This window comes from Pelophylax lessonae (genome assembly GCF_965119305.1).
Source record: "Pelophylax lessonae genome assembly, chromosome: 12".
Lineage (NCBI taxonomy): Eukaryota > Metazoa > Chordata > Amphibia > Anura > Ranidae > Pelophylax > Pelophylax lessonae.
The window spans coordinates 90228193-90248570 of record NC_138779.1 but is presented as its reverse complement, the minus strand read 5'-3'; the positions used below and the strand labels follow the sequence as shown (position 1 = coordinate 90248570).

Here is a 20378-nt window from a genome sequence, read left to right as displayed (position 1 = left end):
GGGCGAAGTAGCAAAATAGTAGAAAGTGCCATACTTACCAGACAACTATAACGTAGAGCTGCAGCATCCTTTTCTCATCCAACAGAAAGCTCTCTCCCCATGAAAGCATGGTATGCTTTTCTGATTCCCCTTTATACAGTGCATCCGGAAAGTATTCACAACATTTCACTTTTTCCACATTTTGCTATGTTACAGCCTTATTCCAAAATTAATTTAAATCATTATTTTCCTCAAAATTCTACAAACAATACCCCATAATGACAACAAGAAAGAAGTTTGTTTGAAATCTTTGCAAATTTGCAAATCTTTGCAAATTTATTAAATATAAAACAATGAAAAAAAAATCACATGTACATATGTAAGTATTCACAGTCTTTGCCATGACACTCAAACGTGAGCTCAGGTGCGTTCTGTTTCCACTGATCATCCTTGAGATGTTTCTACAACTTGATTGGAGTCCACCTGTGGTACATTCAGGTGATTGGACATGATTTGGAAAGGCACACAACAGTCTATAAAAAGTCCCACAGTTAACAGTGCATGTCAGAGCACAAACCAAGCCTTGAAGTCCAAGGAATTGTCTGTAGACCTCAGAGAAAGGATTGTATTGAGGAACAGATCTGGGGAAGGGTACAGAAGGGTGCAGGTCACAATTATCACAGTGGCCTCCATTATCCATAAACAGAAGATGTTTGGAACCACCAGGACTTTTCCTAGATCATGCTCCACGGCCAATCTGAGTGATCGGGGGAGAGGGGCCTTAGTCAGGGAGGTGACCAAGAACCCAATGGTCCCTCTGACAGAGCTCCAGAGTTTCTCAGTGGAGAGAGGAGTACCTTCCAGAAGAACAATTATCTCTGCAGCAGTCCACCAATCAGGCCTGTATTGAAGAGTGGCTAGACAGACTACACTCCTCAGCAAAAGGCACATGAAAGCCCACCTGGAGTTTTCCAAAAGGCATCTGTAGGACTCTCAGACTTATTGAAACATAATTCTCTGGTCTGATGAAACATAGATTGAACTCTTTGGTCTGAATGGTAAGAGTCAAGTCTGGAGGAAACCAGGCTCATCACCTGGCCAATACCATCCCTACAGTGAAGCATGGTGGTGGAAGCATTATGCTGCTGGGATGTTTTTCAGCTGCAGGAACAGGGAGACAAGTCAGGATTGAGGAGATGAATGAGCAAATGTACAGAGACATCCTTGATAAAAACCTGCTCCAGAGCGCTCTAGACCTCGGACTGGGGTGAAGGTTAATTTTCCCACAGGACAACTACCCTGAACACACAGCCAAGATAACAAAGGAGTGGCTACAGGACAACTCTGTGAATCACCTTGAGTGGCCCAGCCAGAGCCCAGACTTGAACCCATTTGAACATCTCTGGAGAGATCATAAAATGCCTATGCACCGATGCTCCTCATCTAACCTGATGGTGCTTGAGAGGTCCTGCAAAGAACAACAACAGAAACTGCCAAAATTAGGTGTGCCAAGCTTGTAGCATCATATTTAAAAAGACCTGAAGCTATATTTGGTGCCAAAGGTGCTTCAACAAAGTATTGAGCAAAGGCTGCAAATACTTTTGTACATGTGATATTTTTCGTTTTTTTATTTTCAATAAATTTGCAAAGATTTCAAACAAACTTCTTTCACATTGTCATTTTGGGGTTTTGTTTGTAGAACTTTGAAGAAAATAATGAATTTAATCCATTTTGGAATAAAGCTGTAACATAAAATGAGGAAAAAGTGAAGCGCTGTGAATACTTTCTGGATGTGCTGATTCTCAATATTCACAGTAGTAGTAGTAGAAAGCAAGCATCACCCTCCACCTAGGACTGTCTCCCATCAAATTCCCACTTTCCTGACTCCCATCAATACCCTATTTTACTGCCCCCATCAGTCCCATCTATTACTACACCACTATCAGTTCCCCTTTTACTTCTCCTTCAACTTCTACGTTTACTGCCAACATCAGTTTCTCTTTTTACTAACCCTCATCAATTCCCACTTTTTTTTACTGCCCCTCAATCGTTTTTTCCTTTACTGCCCCACATCAGTTCTTTACTTTACTACTTTTTCACCAGTACCCCCTTTTACTTTCCCCCATCACTTATTCCCTTTACTTGCCCTCACTAGTTCCCTTTTAACAAACTCCTCTTCAGTTCCCCCTTTACTGGCCTTTATGGTTTTGCCCTTTACTGTCCCCATCATTTACCAATTTTCTGCTCCCATCAGTTCCTCCTTTACTGCTCTTTATTATTTTCCCCATTTTGTGCATAAGCATTCCCCTTTTTACTCCCCCCATTAGTTTTCCCTCTCTACTGCTCTAATCCATCTTCCTTTTACTGTTATCTCTGAACATTACTCTCTATAATAATGGTATTCCAGATGCCTCACCCAAGTGGTCCACACCAAGGATCCACTACAGCAGACAGGGGACCATCTGCTGCCCAGCATAGCGCCAATGCCCTGCACATCCTCTTCCCTGGTCACATGAGTTGTAGTGTTATATGACCAAGTCTGGGGAACACACGATGCCACCTATCAGAAGCACCTCTGTTTTCTGAGGAGTATGTTTGGAGAGGTTCAATCCACTGGTTCTGTATGCTTGTAAGCTGAACTAGTAATGGGGGGGTGGGGGGGGTGCTAAAGGGTGGCGAAGAGGCCAACTGCAGCCTTGACCACAGTCCTTTGCACTAGGTCACACTAAATTGTCATATTACCAAGTCCAGGGGACACATGATGCAGCATCACTGTTCCACTTTCAGAAGCTTCTTTCTCTTCTGAGGAGGATCCTTGGAGAGGGCCACTCTACTGGTTCTACATGCAAGTAAGTTGAAGTAGTATTGAAGGATGCTAAAGTGATGCAGGTGGTGTGGGGTTTCGTTGCAGCCTTGACCACGGTCCTTTGCACTTGGTCATGTGAGATGTAGTATCTTATGACCAAGTCCAGGGGACACATGAGGTAACATCACCATGATATGTATCAGAAATGTTCCCGTCTTTTGATTATAGAGATCTTGAAGTGGACAAATCCATTGGTTCCAAATGCTTGTAAGTGGCCCTAGTAATGAAGGATGCTAAAGTGAATGGGGGTGGGGAAGAGGCCAATTTCAGCCTTGACCATGAACCTTTGCACTTGATCATGTGAAATGTAGTGTCTTATGACCAAGTCCAGGGGAAACATGAGACAACATCAACATGACACGTATCAGATGTTTTCCTGTCTTCTGATCTTAAAGATCCTTGGAGTGGACAACTCCATTGGTTGCAAATGCGTGCAAGTTGCGCTAGTAATGAAGAATGCTAAAGTGAATGGGGGTGGGTAAGAGGTCAATTGCAGCCTTGACCACAGTCCTTTGCACTTTGTCATTTGAGATGAAGTGTCTTATGTCCAAGTCCAGGGGACACATGAGGCAACATCACCATGACATGTAACAGAAGTGTTCCGTCTTCTGATCTTAGAGATCCTTTGAGCTCACAACTCCATTAGTTGGACAGCTCCATTGGTTCCAAATGCTTGTAAGCTGAAGGTGACCAAGAGCAAAGAACTGTGGTCAAGGCTTCAATTGGCATCTTCACCACTCCCTGCGCTTTAGCGCCCCCATTACTAGTAATGAAGGCTGCTAAAGTGAATGGGGGTGGGGAAGAAGGCAATCGTAGCCTTGACCACAGCCCTTTGCCCTTGGTCATGTAAGATGTAATGTCTTATGATTAAGTACAGGGGACACATGAGGCAACATCACCATGACATGTTTAAGAAGTTTTCCTGTTTTCTGATCTTAGAGATCTTTGAGCTGACAACTCCATTAGTTCCAAATGCTTGTAAGTTGCACTAGTAATAAAGGACCATAAAGTGAATGGGGGTGGGGAAAAAGTCAATTGAACTTGGTCATGTGAGATGTAGTGGCATTTGACCTATTCCAGGGGACACATGATGCAGCATTACCGTGCCACTTAGAAGCTTCTCTGTCTTTGGAGGGGGATCTTTGGCAAGAACCACTCCGCTGGTTCTACATGCTTGTAAGTTGAACTAGTAATGAAGGGAGCTAAAGCGAACAGAGGTGACAAATGAGCTAGCTGCAACTTTGACCACAGTCCTTGCATGACTGATTAAAACAGAATGTCACAATTCGCCGGTTGTACAGTATCTCACAAAAGTGAGTACACCCCTTACATTTTTATAAATATTTTATTATATCTTTCCATGTGACAACACTGAAGAAATGACACTTTGCCACAATGTAAAGTAGTGAGTGTACAGCTTGTATAACAGTGTAAATTTGCTGTCCCCTCAAAATAACTCAACACACAGCCATTAATGTTTAAACCGCTGGCAACAAAAGTGAGTACACCCCTAAGTGAAAATGTCCAAATTGGGCCCAAAGTGTCAATATTTTGTGTGGCCACCATTATTTTCCAGCACTGTCTTAACCCTCATGGGCATGGAGTTCAACAGAACTTCACAGGTTGCCACTGGAGTCCTCTTCCACTCCTCCATGATGACATCACGGAGCTGGTGGATGTTAGAGACCTTGCACTACTTCACCTTCCATTTGAGGATGCCCCACAGATGCTCAATAGGTTTTGGTCTGGAGACATGCTTGGCCAGTCCATCACCTTTACCCTCAGCTTCTTTAGTAAGGCAGTGGTTGCCTTGGAGGTGTGTTTGGAGTCGTTATCATGTTGGAATACTGACCTGCCGCCCAGTCTCCAAAGGGAGAGGATCATGCTCTGCTTCATAATGTCACAGTACATGTTGGCATTCAAGGTTCCCTCAATGAACTGTAGCTCCCCAGTGCTGGCAGCACTAATGCAGCCACAGACCATGACCCACCCACCACCATGCTTGACTGTAGGCAAGACACACTTGTCTTTGTACTTCTCACCTGGTTGCCGCCACACATGCTTGACACCACCTGAACATCATCAGACCACAGGACATGGTTCCAGTAATCCATGTCCTTAGTCAGCTTGTCTTCAGCAAACTGTTTGCGGGCTTTCTTGTGCATCATCTTTAGAGGAGGCTTCCTTCTGGGACGACAGCCATACAGACCAATTTGATGCAGTGTGCGGCGTATGGTCTGAGCACTGACAGGCTGACCCCCCCACCCCTTCAACCCCAGCAGCATTGCTGGCAGCACTCATACGTCTATTTCCCAAAGACAACCTCTGGATATGACGCTGAGCACGTGCAGTCAACTTCTTTGGTGGACCATGGCGAGGCCTGTTCTGAGTGGAATATAAGGAGAAAGACAACCGCACTCCAGCTTGAAGGTACAAAATATAAAATCTGTTTATTTGGATAAAGGATAAAATCAATCCAAGATATAGTCCATACTACAGTCGTAGTATTGTAGTAGTGTAGTATGGACTATAGCTTGGATTGATTTTATCCTTTGGATTCAAATAAACAGATTTTATATTTTGTACCTTCAAGCTGGAGTGCGGTTGTCTTTCTCCTTATACAACACAGCTGTCTGGATTGCGGATCCTAGCTGCACCTTGCCTTGATGGTCGGGATTGCTTTCTCACCTGAGCGGTTCCCCTGCCTCTTTTGCTGATCTGTGACTGTTCTGAGTGGAACCTGCCCTGTTAAACCACTGTATGGTCTTGGCCACCGTGCTGCAGCTCAGTTTCAGGGTCTTGGCAATCTTCCTATAGCCTAGGCCATCTTTATGTAGAGCAACAATTATTTTTTTCAGATCCTCAGAGAGTTCTTTGCCATTAGGTGCCATGTTGAACTTCCAGTGACCAGTATGAGAGAGTGAGAGCTATGTCACCAAATTTAACACACCTGCTCCCCATTCACACCTGAGACCTTGTAACACTAACGAGTCACATGACACGGGGAGGGAAAATGGCTAATTGGGCCCAATTTGGACATTTCCACTTAGGGGTGTACTCACTTTTGTTGCCAGCAGTTTAGACATTAATAGCTGTGTGTTGAGTTATTTTAAAGGAACAGCAAATTTACACTGTTATACAAGCTGTACACTCACTACTTTACATTGTAGCAAAGTGTCATTTATTCAGTATTGTCACATAACAAGATATAATAATATATTTACAAAATGATGAGGGTTGTACTCACTTTTGTGAGATACTGTATAGCACATTTCTCTAATTTACAGAAAATTGCAAACAGTTTTGTTTCATCTCTACTGACATAAAAATCAGGTGAGGCAGAACAGATGGGCCCCTGACTCATCTGTCTCACTCATCCTTATTTTGAGGTGTGGATTTCACAGCGCAGAATCTGCTTCTTTTGCAGTGAGAAGTGCTCGTGTCTCTCTGCGGTTGCTCAGCAGGGGATTAATGGTAGCGAGCTCTGCATCTATGGCTGCAACAGCTCTGACACAATGCAGCAATAGCACAGGTAGTGAGCGTGATGCAGAGATACCAGGGGCTCCCGCCAATCAGCAGCCGCATGACTGCATTCATCTCAAGTCATGGCAGAGATGGCAGAAACATGCCAGTGTTTGCTGTAAACAAAGGCTGAATACATCCCCAGGCAGACACAACTTAGAAATGACTTAATGCTTCACACCTGCACAGTAGAAGCCTGTGTTTGCCTATCAGAAATACACACAGAGAGAACTCTCATCAAACCATAGAAACCAAAATCACACACAGGCTGAGGGCTGTCAGTGGAACTTCAGCAGGTGTGTACTGTGAATACTCTATCTGCAAAGTCCAAGGGCCCATGCATCTTAATACATGCTTTACAACATGCTAAAATGTATGTATTGTGGTTCCCCATAGTAAAGAAAGATTTTTTTTTGTACATACATTTTAGTGCACTGGGAGGCCCATAGAGGTCAATGGCAGCGTATCAAAAGCATGTAACATGCATTCTGATGCACTGTCAGCAGGTATTGAAGCTTAGCTCTAACGCCCCTTTCACATGGCCGGTGCGCCCGACGGAGTTCGTTCTGCTCAGCGGAGGATCGATCCGCCGATCCCCACTGAGCAAGCGGATGACAGCCCTGTCTCCGCTCTGTGTTCAGAGACAGAGCTGTCAGATCCCTGCTGTCCTCTATGGGGAGATCAGATGAGAATGGACCGCCTGTCTGTTCTCACCCGATCCCATCCCATCCGATCCTCCAGACGGATGGAAAATAGGGTTTCCATCCGGATTTCACTGACAGGATCGGATGTCATCGGAGATGTCTCTGCTGACACCCGCTGCCCCATAGGGATGCATGGAGCATCCAATCAGGTCCGCCTGAAAAACTGACAGGCGGATCGGATCAGATCGCCCGTGTGAAAGGGGCCTAAGAAGTGAAAAAATAATCCCTTTTAGTGTGCTGCACCCACACTGCAAGGTTAATTGTTTGTTTAAGTTTAGGGGAGATAGAAAAGATTAAGCCCCCTGTTCACATCAAGCTGATTTGACATGTGGTTTGACATGTCAAAACGCATGCCAAATCAGAGCCCATTCCCGGTAATGGCACACTCCGAATCAGTGCGACACACTGATTCCCAAAAGTAGCTTCTGCACTACTTTTGGGGACTTCAGGGGTGATTTCAATGAACCTGCACAGATGTCTCTGTTGAATCTCCCCTCCAAACTTGCACTGAAATGCCGGTTTGAAATTGTGGAAGTTTAGCTGAACTCGCACAATTTCAAACCCGCCCTACTGTGGACGAGGGTTTAAGCTGGATACACACTATACAACTTTTGTTGTTAGATTTCCTTTAGATTTAAGCCCCGTACACACGCACAGATTGTTGGCCGTAAATTGTTGGCCAACGTCCGATCGGCAGATTGTCGGCTTGTTAGTATGATGCTTCCGACAACCAACTGCGAATTTTCAGCCGAAAAAAATCTGGTGTGCAACAACAGAACGGCCGATTGTTCCTCAGTCAGTACAGATTTCGGCAGACAAAAATCAGATGAGCAAGACTGGGCATGCTCAGAGAAGAAAAAACACACTGAAAGTCAACCATCACATGACATCACTTCTGAAGTTGGTTTTTGTTGGCCAACAAAAGTCCAGTGCAAGTCTAGAGCACATTTCAACCAACAAACAACACTGGGCAAAAGTTGGCCGATCAGTTGGCCAACAATCTGTGCGTGTGTACGGGGCTTTACCTTCAACTATGTAGTGCATGGGCCTGCCTGATTGCATACAAATTGAAAGTGTTTAGATTTTTCCCGCATATTATATGGTTTTGGTAAATCTAAAGGAAAAAATCTAAAGACAATTGCATAGTGTGTATGGCCCATTGGGCTCGGTTCATACTACTGCGATCTACGTTGTGACTTTGCCAGGTGACTTGCTGGCAATTTTCTGGTGGCTACTTTTGATGCGACGTTAGAAGTGACTTTCAGGAATCCCTGGGTAATATTGTCGGATTCAAACCACATCAATATAGATGAGGATCCAACTTGGAGGCGACTTTCATTAACCACTTGACCTCCGGAAGGTTTACCCCCCTTCACGTATACAAACAGCCAGGAAATTTCTGCACTACATGTGTTGTCTGAAAGATTATTACATAGAAATTGTGATTAAAAAAAAGCAAATAAAAGTCCATAAATAAAGAGAAAAAGAGAAAATGAATCCAATGATGAAAAAAACTCGTGTTGAGTATAGAGAACCACAAGTCTCAGCATGCAAACAAAATCCGTACTCCTCTCACAGCAAACAGGAAGAGGTCACCAGTGGGTTAAAACAAACCAACTGGCAGCTTACCAGATCATAGTGGTCACCCAACTTAATGGAGAAGCCAATAGCACTTAAAACAAGGGGTTAAAGGCCACCAGGTGCCGATCCTCAGATACACTCACATAGAGGTGCATAGGAGCCACATGGATATAGAAAGGATAACAGAGGCACATAGAGTAATATCATTTCAAATTCAATCCTATTTATTTAAAAAGAGTGCACTCACATAGATAAGAAGACAGTCAGGCATGACGATATCTCCCAAGCACAGCACATGACCAGGCCATTTTTTGCGATGTGACACTGCTTTATTTTAACTGACAATTGTCGTGCAACCCTGTACCCAAATGCAATTTTTGTCTTTTTCTCCCACAAATAGAGCTTTCTTTTGGTGGTATTTTATCACCTCTGTGGCTTTTATTTTTTGTACTATAAACAAACAAATTACCGACAATTTAAAGCGGTTGTATACTAAAATAAAAACCCTGCAAGACAAAGGCATAATGAGCTAGTATGCATCGCATACTAGCTCATTATGAAATACTTACCTTAAAATGAAGCCCCAACACAGAGCCCCGGACACCGCTGTGGGAGCGGACATGATCCCTCGGCGTCTTCTCCGAGTTCGGCGGCTACGGGGCCGTGAGTGGCCGGAGCCGCAATGACGTCACTCCCACACATGCGCGCGGGGGATTAACTTTCCGGCAACTTCCTGACAAGGAACTCAGCTAGTGTCAACTTATTATCAGCTTACCTGTAGGTAAAAGTCAACAAAATGACTATACTACCGCTTTAAAAACTTTCTTTTTATTTAAAAAAAAAAAAAAATCTTATTTCTTCCTCAGTTTAGGATCAATTTGTATTCTGCTACATGTTTTTGGCAAAAAAAAAATCCCAATAAGCGTATATTGATTGGTTTGCGCAAAAATTGTAGTGTCTACAAACTATGGATATTTTTATTTATTTATTTATGTTTTACTAGTGATGGTGGCGATCAGCAACTTATAGCGGGATTGAGATATTGAGGTGGGCAAATCGGACCCCTAACTGACACATTTGCCACTTTTTGGAGACCAGTGACACTAATACAGTGATAAGTGCTAAAAAAAATATGCACTGTCACTGCACTAATGACACTGGGTGGGAAGGGGGTTAACATCTGGGGGCGATCAAGGGGTAACTGTGTGCCTGGATCTGTTTACTCATTGTGGCAGGAGGTGTTTTGACTAGGGGAAGGCAAAGGTCCGTGTTCCTGCATTGCAGGGGGGGGGGGGGGGGACATCAGGTACGTAAAAAAGTGTAAAACTCTCCCCTAGACTAAATAAGCAGTCAAACCTCGCAGTGCAGGCATAGACTAGGGATAATTTTTAAAGTGGAACTTCAATCTCCCATTTTTAATCCTTATGCCTCTACCATTAGTAAATAGATGAGAAAGTATATCATATTTACTTCTTTTATTTATTTATTTATTTATTTTTACATTTCTTCAGGTATTTTTTGGTTTCCACGCCTGGGCAAATACATACATACATCCCAGGAGACGTCAGGAGGGGGAGGAGGAATTATCTCCCCCTCCCCCTAAACACACCCTCCTGCCTGAGCTAAGGGCAGATGGATTCATGGAGATAAATGCAACATGAATCATCTGCCCTTACTAAAGACGGCCATTGCCAGAAATGGTAAGGGGGTGTTTTTCAAAGTGAGATTTCTCAACTAAATAAAGCATGGAGACATAGATGGATGAGGGGGGAGTTTGCTTTGAGTATTAATAATAAATGAACCACTTAACGACCGCACGTTGCAGTTTTACAGCGGCAGGTCGGCTCTGTCCTGCGAAACGACGTTACTATATGTCTCTTCGCGGGACCTCTAACGGGGGCCCGGGCAAAGCCGAACAGCGGGTCCGGCAGCCGCAATTGCTCCTTGTGGAAACAGAACAGCAGTCTGCCGTTGTAAACACGTCAGACCACTGTTCTATCAGTTATAAACTCATAGTTCCTCTTATTTAGGAACACAGGTCTCTGTGTTCATGCAGCAAACCCATCCCACTCACAGTTAAAAAGCACTCCCTAGGGACACATTTTCACCCTTTCATGGTCCCTGGTGTTTACCCCTTCCCTGCCAGTGTCATTATTACAGTAACAGTGCATATTTTTAGCACTGATTACTGTAGTAATGTCACTGGTCCCCCCAAAAATGTCAAAAATATCAGTTAGGGGTCCGATCTGTCCACCACAATGTCACAGTCCCGCTATAAATCGCTGATCACCGCTATTACTATTAAAAAATAAATAAATCAATATAAACAACGTAAATCTTTTCCCTAGTTTGTAGATGCAATAACGTTTGTGCAAACCAATCACTATACACTTATTGATATTTTTTTTTACCAAAAATATGTGGCAGAATACAAATTGGCCTAAAATGATGAAAAAATTTGATTTTTATTGGTAATGTTATATAGCAGAAAGTTTATAGCGCAAAAATAAAATAAAATCAAAAAATAAAATTGCACAGGTGATCAAATACCACCAAAAGAAAGCTCCATTTGTGGGAAAAAAAAGGACATTGATTTTATTAGAGTACATGTCTAGGGAGTAAGCATGCAGATTAGTATTTCATTTTTTCGGGGGGGGGGGGGGGGGGTTGATGATACATAATGCTTATACATCTTGGGGGCACAATTTGGCATGTTCCCCCTGGGCTCTAGATGACCTCGTCCCGGCACTGTGTACATGATGTGAAGTAATTTTGTGGTGCTCTCCATTATTAATATCCCTCATACATTCATTGACAGGATACATCAGACCTTTGACAGAGTCGCACGATCGCACAATTGTCAGTTAAAGTAAAGCAGAGCCGTATCGCAAAAAAGGTCAGACCTTTGGAGCTACAATTCAGGCTACCAAAATAGCAACCATGTGGCCAAACAGAGCCTAAAATATTAGAGCATTCAACCAGATAAGAAAATGGCCTAAAACAATAGCTTTACAACTTTCAACCAAAAATAGCGGAAAATAATAGCTTTAGAACCTTCAACCAAAAATAGCCTAAAATAATAGCTTAAGAGCATTTAACTAGCAGAAAAATTAGCTATAAAACAATAGCTTTACAACATTCTACCAAAAATAGCCTATAATTAATAGCTTCGGAACATTCAACTAGAAGAAAAATTAGATTAAACAATAGCTTTACAACATTCCACCAAAAATAGCCTAAATATATGGCCTAACAACATTCAACCAAAAGAGAAAATAGCCTAAATATATGGCCTAAGAACGTTCAACCACAAGAGAAAATAGACTAAAACAACAGCCTTACAATGCTCAACCAAAAATAGCCTAAAACAATAGCTTTACGACATTTGACCAAAAATAGCCTAAAATACTAGCCTAAGAACATTTAACTAGAAGAAAAATGAACCTAAAACAATAGCCTTACAACATTCAACCAGAAATAACCTAAAACAATATCCTAAGAACATTCAAACATTAGATTTTTGCCCCATTCTCATAATAGGCACAGCTTCATACATTGTGCAAAAAAATCCCTAAGATTAATGGAATGCTGGTTAATTCACAGCATGAGTGTACAGCAGTTTTACTTGATATGTCCTTTATGCCAGAAGCGTAACTAAAACCTTCAGGACCCCTGGGGCAAGAAACCATGAAGGGTCCTTTCACATGTTCTGCAGCGGGCTAACTTCCTGCTGTCTTGGGTATGGTTGCCATCTTTTCTTCAAGCCAAACACGAACACTTTAGCAGCGCACGGCAATTTTTTGTGTATTATACACTATACATATATTTTGTGATTAAATAACATTTCTAATCATATGGATTTAATCACAAGAGTCCCCGCTTACATCAGAATATGCAGAGTTCCCCATTTCATCGGAATCCGCAGAGTTCCCCATTACATCGGAATCCGCAGAGTTCCCCGTTACATCAGAATCTGCAGTGTTCCCCTGGTACATCAGAATCTGCAGAGGTCCCTATTACATCGGAATACGCAGAGTTCCCCATTACATCAGAATCCACAGAGTTCCCTTGATACATCGGAATCCGCAGAGTTCCCTGTTACATCGGAATACGCAGAGTTCCCCATTACATCAGAATCCGCAGAGTTCCCCGGATACATCGGAATCCGCAGAGTTCCCCTGATACATCGGAATCCGCAGAGTTCCCCTGATACATCGGAATCCACAGAGTTCCCCTGATACATCGGAATCCACAGAGTTCCCCTGATACATCGGAATCCACAGAGTTCCCCTGATACATCGGAATCCGCAGAGTTCTACTGATACATCGCAATCCGCAGAGTTCCCCTGATACATTGCAATCCGCAGAGTTCCCCATTACATCGGAATACGCAGAGTTCCCCATTACATCGGAATCTGCAAAGTTCCCCATTACATCGGAATCTGCAAAGTTCCCTGTTACATTGGTATCCGTATTGTTAGTAATCAGTAGGTCTAGTACTGCAGTGTTTCTTGCCGGTGCATTCACCATCTGACCCATGAAATTGTCCTGCAAAACATTTAGGAACTGCCGAGCCTTGGATGAATGCGCGGTTCCTTCTGCCCAGTCTATATCAGGATAATTAAAGTCCCCCATTATAATGACATTTCCCATCCTTGCTGCCAATCCAACCTGTGAAAGGAGGTCCGCCTCCCCCTCCTTCCTCTGGTTGGTGGCCTATAGCATACGCCCAATATTACTTTCCCCATAGTGCCTTATTTACATGAAAGTATTGTGCCTAGAAATCAATTTTGAAGACCAATTCCAGGCAACAGGTGAATGCGAACAGTGATCTACTAATGCTGTACAGCAAACACTGCAACTCTGCTAAAATCAGGGTGTTTACCCTGTTTATTTAAAAAAAATTTATTGTACCCTCTGCATCCCAGCCCTCTATGCAGCATATAGGACCAGTAGGAGGGTAGTAGGAGTGTACTTCTAGAAGTGTCCTGTAACTTTTCTGCCTGCTCCCAAATCACCAATGACATTCAGTCCCCTGTTCACACTGGAGCGACTTGTCAAGCGATTTGACACTATTGTCGGCAATGGCACTGTTCAAATCAGTGCGATGCCGACTTTGCGGTGCCGCATCGATTTGAAACAGTAGTTCCTGCACTACTTTTGGCGATTTCAGATGCGACTTGCATAAACATCTGTGCAATAAGCTAAACATAGATATCTTTCAAGATGCATCTGAAGCTGCACTGACATGCAGCTTTGAAATTGTGCGATTTCAAGTGAAGTTGCATTCAATGTAATCGAGGGCTTAAGCTTCCATGACACAGACTGCAATAAGTACTCAACAGACAATATAACTCTTCTCTACTGTATCCAGAAGTTTAAAAAGTTTTGGGTAGACCTCTTCTCAAAATAAACCTTGCCCATAGTAAGCACAGTACTTAGTACTTAGTAATCGTTGAAACTCATTTTCCAAAAACAAAAAATCGGCCGTGAGAGCAGACGATCGTGCCATCATGTAATGACCAAAATTCCAATGATAAATCATTCAATGGACATTTTTCGTTCAGTTTGTCACATATGCCTAGTGCAAACAATTCGGCCGAGAAACACATTAACCTTTCAATTTATTGTTCGTTCCGCAGAATTTTCCAAACTGTTCCTTCGATTTTTCGGCTCTGAAAAGTTAAAAAAACGATTTTCTATTTGAGGCTGGAAGGTGAGTGTCAGTGGTAGACATGCACTTATCCTCTAGTCAGCTTCACCCGCATCCCTCTCCTGCCTGGGCAGTGGTACCCACTGCTTGGTTTTCAGCAGGATCTTCCTGTTCAGGCCCCAGGGTGCCAGGCAAGCTCTGAGGGGAGAAGGAGGGGAGTAGTGGCTGCACCAAGCGGATTGGAGGACATGTTCCTCTTTAGCTGTAGCCTCCCCCTCAGCAGAAGCACAAAGTTGCCCTCAGTGTCTACCTGGCACCTCTTCTCCTCGCTTAGCAGGATTCTGGCTGCCTCTGCTGCCAGGACACCTCTCTAAAATCCACGACTGTCCCAGCCAAATCAGGACAGTTGGCAACTATGCATACAATGGGACCATGGAAAATGAATGTAGCCACCCTCTTACTGGAAGTTGGATCACAGTAGCAAGAAAAAGGAATTTGGAGGGGACTGTGAGAAATAGCAGGAACATTTCTGAGTTAAGAATACATACTTTAATATATTTTTTTTTTCCAACCAGAGTTTAGTGTAATTTTAACAAGAACTTAACCCCCCCCCCCCCCCGGTGGGGAGGGGGGGGGCTACTTTTTTCATATTTCCCAGAGTTCAGCTTTAAATTTAATATTGTGGACTAACCCATCTTCAGTGTTCTGGCTGAGGGAAGGTTCTCATCAAAGATTTTACAATACATGGCCCCTTCTATTTGCCCCTCAATGTGGCAAAGTCAGTCTGAACCTTCAGCAGAGAAAAAGCCCCAAAGCATCATGTTTCCACCTTTGTGCTTGGCTGTAGGGATGGTGTTCTTAGGGTCAAAGTCAGCGTTTTTTTTCCTCCAAACACGGCGAGTCCCCCCCCCAAGAAGGCACATGTACAGTCAGGCCAATGAACATCTAAATGATTCAGAGAAGGATTGGGAGAAAGTGCTGTGGTCAGATGAGACCAAAATTTAGCTCTTTGACATTAACTCAACTCGCCGTGTTTGGAGGAAGAAAAAGTGCTGACTATGACCCTAAAAACACCATGCCTACAGTCAAGCATGGAGGTGGAAACATGATGATTTGGGGCTGTTTCTCTGCTAAAGGTACAGGCTGACTTTGTCGCATTGAGGGGCCAGTGGATGGGGCCATGTATTGTAAAATCTTGGATGAGAACCTTCTTCCCTCAGCCAGAACACAGAAGATGCATAGTGAATGGGTCTTCCAGCATGACAATGACCCAAAACATATTGCCAAGGCAACAAAGGAGTGGCTCAAGAAGAAGCACATGAAGGTCATGGAGTGGCCTTGTCAGTCTCCAGGCCTTAACCACTTAAGGACTGCCCCCTGTACATTTACTGCAGCAGGGTGGCCCTTAAGCGCAAAATCAAGTACCTGTATGTGATTTTGTAGATGGGCTCTAGGTGGCACGCGTGCTGCCGGAGCCGCGCTCCCGCTGTGATTGGACACAGAGGGAGCCAATCAGCTGGTCCGCTGGCCACCCACGATCGTTCAGGAGAATGACAGAAAGGCGGTCTGCCTATCTAAACAAGGCAGACTGCCGTTCTGTCAGACAGGAAGAGAGAGATCTTTTGTTCCTACCAATCAGGAACACCGATCTCTCTCTTCCTGCAGTCTGTCCATTCCCCTCACAGTTAAAAAACACTCCCTAGGAGCACACTTAACCCCTTGATCACCCCTGAATTTTAACCCCTTTCCTGCCAATGTAATTTATACAGTAACAGTGCATATTTTTAGCACTGATCACTGTATTAGTGTCACTGGTCCCCAAACATTGTCACTTAGTGTCAGATTTGTTTGCCACAATGTCGCAGTCCCGCTAAAAATCACTGATCGCTGGTATACATCTTTCACATAGTTTGTAAACGCTATAACTTTTGCGCAAACCAATCAATTTACACTTTTTTGAATTTTTTTCCCAAAACTATGTAGCAGAATACAAATTGGCCTAAACCGATAAAGAAATTTGATTTTTTGGGGTTTTTTTGGGTGTGTTTTGTAGCAGAAAGTAAAAAATATTATTTTTGTTTTTCAAAGTTGTCGGTCATTTTTTTTTTTTTAACGCAAAAAATAAAAACCTCAGAGGTGATCAAATACCACCAAAAGAAAACTCTATTTGCGGGGGAAAAAAAAAACGTCCATTTTTTTTTTTTGGGTACAACGGTGCACGACGGTGCAATTGTCAGTTAAAATAACGCAGTGCCGTATCGCAAAAAATGGCCTGGTCATTAAGGGGGTAAAACCTTCCAGAGCTGAAGTGCTTAATCCTATAGAAAATGTATGGGGGGAGCTGAAACTTCAAGTTGCCAAGCAACAGCCAGGAAACCTTAAGGATTTACAGAAGATCTGTAAAGAAGAGTGGACCAAAAACCCTCCTGAGATATGTGCAAACCTGGTCACCAACTACAAGAAACGTCTTACCTCTGTGCTTGCCAAAAAGGGTTTCTCCACCAAATACTAATGCTGGCCATACACGCACAGAATTTCGGCCGTTTGCAGACTGAACGATTATTCGTCGGTCGAAAGCGAGTTGGCCACTAACTTACAGAATAAACTCTTTTACATAATTGTTTTCATGATCATAATGAATCGTTCAATAGCATGCACAATATGAGTCAGAATATTATTTTCGTTTCAATTTTACCATACACATAAAAACTTTTGTAGAAACGATAAAAGTTTTCGCTATGGATCCATCGACATTAGCCGGGCACATGATCAAAATCGTCGGTAAACTTGTGTTCACTAACGGCCCGATTTTCGAACGATCTTTCCTAAAACAACCATATTCGGCCAAAATTCTGTGCGTGTATGGCCAGCATTAATGTTTTGCTTGGGGATATAATACTTATCTTACTAAACTGCAACATAATTTATAGCATTTATTTTATGTGTTTTTTCTGGATTTTTGGTTGATATTCTGTCTCTATCATGTAAAATACACCTATGATAAAACATTTTAAACCCTTCATTTCTCTGTAAGTGGGCAAACTTACAAAATCTGCAGGGGGATCCAAAAATTATTTTCCCCACTTTATAAGCATATTTTATCTATGCAGTTCAACCCCCTCCCCGACAACAAACACAAGGCAGGTATACAAGGATTACTGTGAAAAAGAAAAAAATAACTGACGGTTCTGTGCATATAAGCCAATAACCTAGATTTTTCTATTGTAGCAGAAAATCAAACAGAATGTTTAATCTATTCGCTTCCATTTGGTTACAGTATAACATCTGGAGCCAACTAAACACTTGGTGCAGATGTACAATATGTGTAAAATGGAGAAAACCAAAAATAGTAGAGGAAAAGGTAACAGAAAAATTGGGTTATAAATAAGGCGGAAAAGAGGGAATATTTTGGGCTATGCTAATAGGGGCCCCAGTCCAGAAAGCTGCAAAGGTTTTGTTTCCAGACCTAATGCCTGAACAAAATACAAATCAAAAGCCGGTCCTACCAGTCCTACCTTTACCTAACAGGGAAAAAACTGACAGCTTGTAATCCAGCGCACAAATACATTTGAATGGACCACAGAACACTGCCGTTTTTATGAAAATAAGGAGAGGGAGGGGGGGGGGTGCTATGTAGCCCAGTAGAGGAAAACTGGGGCAGGGCTGACAACACTGCTTGGGATTTTAGTGCAGCAGCAGAGTTGTCAGCTTCATACAAGCATGTAGGTGAGGTGCAGCGGCAATAATTCACACAGCAGGTGCAATATAAAACTTGTATTGGAGTAATACAACAAGTTCGCACCAGACCCAGTGGGACAACTAATCACCTGGGTACACTCACAATGACGTGAAGAAGCAGGTTCCAGCCAAACAGACAGCATCTGTTGAGAGGGGACAGAATGTGGCCTGACCGACTCATGCTCAGCCAGGAATGTGATCCTATGCTTTCCCTCCTTGTCAGGAACCTTTCCCTATCGCTTGTCGCCTACAGATGGGGTAGCTTTCCCTATACTACCAATATGCATAAAGCGTGTGAAACTCAGGAACCACAGTCTTAAATAGACTCTGCCACACCTAAGATGGCCACCAGAGTCACATGGGAGGTCAGCATACAATCAGACCACTGACTCAGGAAACCATAGAGGAACCATGTTACCCATGACTTCCTCTCCCTCTGCATTGCCACTGGGGTTGAGCGCCACCTGCAGTGGAGACAGAAGACTGTACCTGCCTACAAGAAGTTATGAGCTCACTGGATTTCTGACAGAATCAATAGATATTTTTTTGTACTAGCAACATTTTAAAAGAGAAGTGTGGGATTTCAAAATAACAAACATTCATACTCACCTGGGTGGAAGCAGCATTGATAAAATACCGCAGCTGCCCCCCGCCAGCTCTACACCAAGAACTGAGCAACTAAAAACTGCTAATTGCTCAGTTCTCAGTCTTCAGTAAAAAGAGAGCCGATGACTGTCAGAACCGTTTTAAGCGAAAATGTCTGGGGCTTTGTCTACCCTGCAACTACCTGCTTTATGCAAAACAGCATATGCTCCTGATTGCTTGTTTTATGCTGACTCAGATTGAGCTGGCTACTCTCTTGCCTGCCCACAACCTTCATTTACACCTGACTTTACAGTGGCAATCTCTCACCTGCTACTTGCCCACAACCTTTGCCTGGACCTCACCACTTTCCTTCCTGACCATGACCCCTGTCTGATGTTTAATATACAGCCTCCACACTGTCTCCTATCCTCACTCACCCCTTGGTTGGGCAATCTGGAGGGCTGCAATCTGGTACCAAAATGCACCGAAACCCGTCTCCACCATCAGGAGCTCTGGTGAAAATCATTTGGTTCAATTCTGCACTTTGGGTGAGCCAGCATCACTCACTGGGGGTGTACTCGTAACAGAGATCAGCTAAGGCACAAATGTCTGTGACTGCTAGTCTCACTATTTTGCTGTTCACTGTTCTCAATGCTGAAGAGAAAGCTGTACCTGTGGAGTTGCAGTGCATGTATTTCCCTGCTTCTACTTCATTTATTATGAGAATCTTTGGCCTTTTCACTTTTCCTGCTGCTTTATTACAATCAGCAGTCATTGGGGTCTGCACTGAGATGACAAAGTAAAATGAGGAAGCAAAGTCCTGCTATTCTACTAACTTGGCAGCCTCCACACAGCGACACAGTACAGAACTAGGCATACTAGGTCAGTAATAGGGAAAAGATCAACTGCCGGACACTATAGGCAATGCTGGTGACTAGACCTTTGCTCTCATCCTACCTTTTTGGGTGCAGCTTCCATGGATCAGATCTTCTTACTCAATGCGGCATGCAATGTATAAACCACATTTGATACAACACACCTATTAACTAACATTATGGCCCCCAGGTGGAAATCTAGACTGAGGGCACGCTTTGTCACACCTTGCATTAAGGTAGCTCATTGAAAATAATGGGCTGCCAATGCATCAAAATGTCTTGAAAAGCAGATGTTTCACAAAATGTGTAGCACACTATGGTGCATTACTGCTTTTTTGCAGCATTCTGCAAAGCATGTGTGTTGCCTTAAAAATGAATGCCACCACAATGCATGTGTTGATGTAATTAATCTAAGCGTTGCGCAAAACCAATATTTTTGTAGCGATCAACATAAAAATGTGTGTGTGAAAAAAAAATTAAGTCATATTAAACCATAATGAGCAATGTGCATCAAATAAATGGTGAAATAGCAGTCCCGTAAAATATAATTCACTTGTGCATAACAAAGAAATAAACTTCAAAGAGAATTATATAAAAGTCCAAATGTGAAATCTTGAAAATGATGAAAGGTCACGTGTAAGAATCCCATATTACCTCATAGACAAGTGTACCAGTTCTGAGCAAACAGTAATGATCTCCAAATGATAAGAGATCAACAGCGCAGAAATAATCCAAATGGGGGGCACTACGCAGGATACCACTGACTCCACAATTCTTTACTGGTTACCCAAAGCCAGCACCTCAAAGTAATAATGGGTAGGAGAAAACAAAGGATCATATGTAGTATGCTAAAACCACATGACTTATTAAAAGTA

General features: G+C 43.0%; 1 protein-coding gene across 2 annotated transcripts in view; it reads right to left on the bottom strand.

Annotated features, from left to right (window-relative positions):
• TMEM240 (transmembrane protein 240) overlaps positions 1 to 20378 on the bottom strand; it is a 146872-nt gene that overhangs the window by 55629 nt on the left and 70865 nt on the right. The gene's annotated exons all lie outside the window — the stretch shown is intronic.